Source organism: Salvelinus fontinalis, chromosome 6 (genome assembly GCF_029448725.1).
Source record: "Salvelinus fontinalis isolate EN_2023a chromosome 6, ASM2944872v1, whole genome shotgun sequence".
In the NCBI taxonomy this organism is placed as follows: domain Eukaryota; kingdom Metazoa; phylum Chordata; class Actinopteri; order Salmoniformes; family Salmonidae; genus Salvelinus; species Salvelinus fontinalis.
In genome coordinates, this window is record NC_074670.1 from 63,762,535 (window position 1) to 63,767,950 (window position 5,416).

A 5,416-nucleotide genomic window follows, 5' to 3' on the forward strand; every position below is an offset into this window, starting at 1 on the left:
AAATGGTTGCATTTCCCAGAGCCAATGTATTGCTGTGAGCCGGGGTATGTGTAAGGACTGGGTGTCGGAGTGCGAAGTCAAACGCAGTAAACAGAGGGTGAAATAACAAATGTTCCTTTTAATGAACACTGAGAAACTAAAGCCACCCTTCTAATACACTGGGTGCTCAGTGTATTAGTACAGTTAGATAGCAATAAAAACGGTACCATAGAGGCACAGAATAAGTTAGAGGAAAAACAAAAAGAAATGGAGGAACTTATTCAAGAAAGATCCAGTGTAATATATTATAAAAATAAAGCGAACTGGATGGAATACGGGGAAAAATGCACCAAATTCTTTTTCAATCTTCAATATAGAAATGCTACCAAAAAAAATGTATTAAAACTTGTTACAAATGATGATTCACCAAATTATATTTTGAAAGAGGAAGTAAAGTATTTAAGAATATGTTTTCATTTCAGGCTCCTCCATCTCCACTAACTGAAACTAATTGTATGGATTTGTTTCCTAAAAATAATGTTAAATTAACATCTGTACAGAAAGACTCATGTGAAGGCCAAATTACAGAGGAGGAACTGGTTGATGCAATTGGAGCCTTTAAGGATGGGAAAACTCCAGGGCTGGATGGCATACCAGGGGAAGTATACAAAACTTTTTTTGATATACTCAAAGGACCATTATTAGCTTGTTTTAACCACTACTATATAAATGGTAGATTATCAGACACGCAACAATAAGGTCTGATATCATTATTACTGAAACAGGACCCAAGTGGTATATACATTGCTCAAAAAAATAAAGGGAACACTTAAACAACACAATGTAACTCCAAGTCAATCACACTTCTGTGAAATCAAACTGTCCACTTAGGAAGCAACACTGATTGACAGTAAATTTCACATGCTGTTGTGAAACATGGCCCACCTTGCCTGACGTGGGTTCAGTGTCCTAGCTGCCCGAATATACTCCAGATTCTGGTGGTCGGTCCAGATGAGAAAAGGTTGCTTAGCCCCCTCAAGCCAGTGTCTCCAGCAGGCACATTTGTGGCCTGCTGGAGGTCATTTTGCAGGACTCTGGCAGTGCTCCTCCTTGCACAAAGGCGGAGGTAGCGGTCCTGCTGCTGGGTTGTTGCCCTCCTACGGCCTCCTCCACATCTCCTGATGTACTGGCCTGTCTCCTGGTAGCGCCTCCATGCTCTGGACACTACGCTGACAGACACAGCAAACCTTCTTGCCACAGCTCACATTGATGTGCCATCCTGGATGAGCTGCACTACCTGAGCCACTTGTGTGGGTTGTAGACTCCATCGCATGCTACCACTAGAGTGAGAGCACCGCCAGCATTCAAAAGTGACCAAAACATCAGCCAGGAAGCATAGGAACTGAGAAGTGGTCTGTGGTCACCACCTGCAGAATCACTCCTTTATTGGGGGTGTCTTGCTAATTGCCTATAATTTCCACCTTTTGTCTATTCCATTTGCACAACAGCATGTGAAATGTATTGTCAATCAGTGTTGCTTCCTAAGTGGACAGTTTGATTTCACAGAAGAGTGATTGACTTGGAGTTACATTGTGTTGTTTAAGTGTTCCCTTTATTTTTTTGAGCAGTGTATATATACATATATAATCTCGGTATACATAATCTTAATAGCAGGGCACTGTAAAGTCCATTATCCCTCTGAAGAGTATGAATTAGGTTGTTTGAGAATGTTTGGGTGGATCCATGGGTGGAGTAGGCATTGTGGTGAGAAATTGCACCCGCTGATTTGGCCTAGCTTTTTGGCTTGCTCCTTACATGTTTCTGTGAACACATACACAATCACAGTTCGATTACCAATTGCAGTTAAGATAGGTAATATCTGATACACAAACAGGTACTATGTTGAAGTTAGAACACTTTAGATAAAACAATTATGGTCTCCACATCAAACGACTGAGGCTGGCACCTGGCAAAAGCATCTCCAGTCCATCTGTAGAAATAGGCAGAGTTGAGGCACAGTTCATCAGTGACACATGGAAGGAAAAGGGTGTTGCTATTACTGGACATTTCTGCTATACTGTGTTATTAGTAATCACCTTATTGTGGATGTGTTGAGAGCCAGGTATCTCTGCATCTCATGCATCTACGAACACACACACAGTCACTGTACTATTACCAATGGAAGTTAGAGGTAGGGGATATCTGATACACAACATATACTATGTTGAAGTTTGAACAGGTCAGACTAAACCTACCTAATTATCTTCTCCCCATAAACAACCATTGGTGAGCAGGCAAGAGGTGAGGCTGGAGGTGAGGTCTTTGCCAGAGCCACATTGATGGGCATAGCAGTGTAGATCAGTTCCTGGACTATCATCAAAAAGGTTGGTCACACACGCTGAGGAGGGCCCACTTGCTGGTCTTCTCTAAGGTGCATGTTCGGCTGCAAACTGGATCTCTCAATCAACTGGTGGTGTAGACTGGGAGGGCAAGGCTGATTTAGTAAACAGCAAAGTCGTAAATTTAAATTTGTTCTAAAAAAAGGACAAAGCTTTTTGCTAATGCACTTCACAACTAGTTTTTATTTTATTTAACCTTTAGTTAACTAGGCAAGTCAGTTAAGAACAAATTCTTATTTACAATGACGGCCTACCAAAAGGCAAAAGGCCTCCTGCGGGGACAGTGTTTTGTTCTAATAATCTAGGACAAAACACAGATCACGACAAGAGAGACAACACTACACAAAGAGAGACCTAAGACAACAACATAGCTTGGCAATAACACATGACAACACAGTATGGTAACAATACAACATGACAACAACATGGTAGCAACACAACATGGTAGCAGCACAAAACAGAGTACAAACATTATGGGGCACAGACAACAGCACAAAGGGCAAGAAGGTAGAGACAACAGTACATCACGCAAAGCAGCCACAAAGGTCAGTAAAAGTGTCCATGATTGAGTCATTGAATGAAGAGATTGAGATAAAACTGTCCAGTTTCAGTGTTTGTTGCTGCTCGTTCCAGTCGCTAGCTGCAGCGAACTGAAAAGACGAGCGACCCATGTGTGTGCTTTGGGGACCTTTATTAGAATATGACTGGCAGAACGGGAGTTGTATGTGGAGGATGAGGGCTGCAGTAAATATCTCAGATAGGGGGGAGTGAGGCCCAAGAGTGTTTTATAAATAAGCATCAACCAGTGGGTCTTGCGACAGGTATACAGAGATGACCAGTTTACAAAGGAGTATAGAGTACAGTGATGTGTCCTTTAAAGAGCATTGGTGGCAAATCTGATAGCCGATTGGTAAAGAACATCTAGCCGCTCGAGAGGACCCTTACCTGCCGATCTATAAATGATGTGTTACGTCTCAGGGATCTAGCATAGGTAGGATGGTCATCTGAATCAGGGTTAGTTTGGCAGCTGGGGTGAAAGAGAAACGATTATGATAGAGGAAACCAAGTCTAGATTTAACTTTAGCCTGCAGCTTTGATATGTGCTGAGAGAAGAACAGTATACTGTTTAGCCATACTCCCAAGTACTTGTATGAGGTGATTACCTCAAGCTCTAAACCCTCAGAGGTAGTAATCACACCTGTGGGGAGAGAGGCATTCTTCTTACCAAACCACATTACTTTTGTTTTGGAGATGTTCAGAACAAGGTTAAGGCAGAGAAAGCTTGTTGGACACTAAGAAAGCTTTGTTGTAGAGCGTTTAACACAAAATCCAGGGTGGGGCCAGCTGAGTATAAGACTGTATCATCTGCATATAAACGGAAGAGAGAGCTTCCTACTGCCTGAGCTATGTTGTTGATGTAAATTGAGAGGAGCTTGGGGCCTAGGATCGAGCCTTGGGGTACACAATTGGTGACAGGCACTGGCTGAGACAGCAGATGTTCTGACTTTATACACTGCCCTCTTTGAGAGAGGTAGTTAGCAAACCAGGCCAAAGTCCCCTCAAAGACACCAATACTCCTTGGCCGGCCGACAAGAACGGAATGGTCTACCGTATCAAAAGCTAGGGCCAAGTCAATAAAAATAGCAGCACACCATTGCTTAGAATCAAGGGCAATGGTGACATCATTGAGGACTTTTTAAGGTTGTAGTGACACATCCATAACCTGAGTGGAAAACCAGATTGCATACCAGAGAGAATATTATAGACATTAAGAAAGCCAGTCAGTTGATTGTTGACAAGATTTTCCCACACTTTTGCAAAATAGAAAATAGAAATAGGCCTATAACAGGTAAGATCAGCTTGATCTCCCCTTTAAATAAAGGACGAACCGTGGCTGCCTTCCAAGCAATGGGAACCTCCCCAGAGAGGAGAGACAGGTTAAAGAGGTTAGAGATAGGCTTGGCGGCAACCTTAAAGAAGAAAGGATCTAAACTATCTAACTTTGGGGTCAAGTTTAAGGAGCTCCTTCAGCACCTCAGTGACCGCCTGCAGGGAGAAACTGTGTAGCGGGCAGGCGAAAAAGAGGGGGGAGTATCGGGGCTAGTCGCACTAGAAGGGGTGGGAGATGAGGAAATGTTGGACGGGCAAGGAGGCATGGCTGAGTCAAATAGGAATCCTGACTTAATGAAGTGGTGATTAAAGAGCTCAGCCATGTGCTTCTTGTCAGTAACAACCACATCAACTTTAAGGGACATGGGCAGCTGTGAGGAGGAGGGTTTATTCTCCAGGTCTTTAAACCATTTTACAGAACTTCTTGGGGTTAGACCCACAGAGAGAGAACTGCTCCTTAAAATAACTAACTTAGGCCTTTGGGATAGCCTGAGTGCACTTATTTCTCATTTGCCTGAATGAGAGCCAGTCAGCCTGAGTATGCGTGTGCCGAGCCTTCACCAAATGCAATTCTTGAGGTGGAGTAACTCTGCAAAATCATGGTCGAAACAGGAGCTGAACCTGTTTTTAATTGTAATTTTCTTCATGGGGGTGTTGGTTAAGAATACCATTGAAAATATCAAAAAAGAAGGTCCAAGTGTCTTTGACAGAGGGGATCAAGCTGATCCTATACCAATTTAGAGGCCGGGTCATGAAGGAAGACTTGCTCATTAAAGTTTTTTACCAAGCGTCTATGACAAATCAAGGCAGGTCGTTTTACTGAGCAGCCATTACAAACACTGTAAAACAATGATCACTCATTACAGTATTACAGTATTTTTTATTTTTTATTTTAATTTAACCTTTATTAAGTAAACACCAGACTGATACCTACCAGGATTATTTGTGAGGATAACATCGAGGAGAGTAGCCTTTTCTGGGTGTTTGGAGTCATACCTTGTGGGATTGGTAATAATCTGAGAAAGATTTAGGGAGTCCCATTGCTTTAGGACTTGGTCAGGTGGCCAGGAGAGAGCTTCGGGCAGGTAGGATACAGGCCGGTGCTGATGGAGGACGATAACACCCAGCAACAGTCAACGAAGAGCTAT

The 5,416-nt window shown here is 42.8% G+C and overlaps 1 long non-coding RNA gene across 1 annotated transcript; it reads right to left on the reverse strand.

The window, feature by feature from the left end:
* Window positions 1-1,150: 1,150 nt before the first annotated feature.
* LOC129858280 (uncharacterized) lies at window positions 1,151-3,409 on the reverse strand. Its single transcript, XR_008760003.1, has 4 exons — window positions 3,324-3,409; window positions 2,235-2,459; window positions 2,076-2,122; window positions 1,151-1,969 (listed from the first exon to the last, which is right to left on the reverse strand). It is a non-coding gene; the product is annotated as an uncharacterized LOC129858280 (long non-coding RNA).
* Between the last annotated feature and the right edge of the window lie 2,007 nt (window positions 3,410-5,416).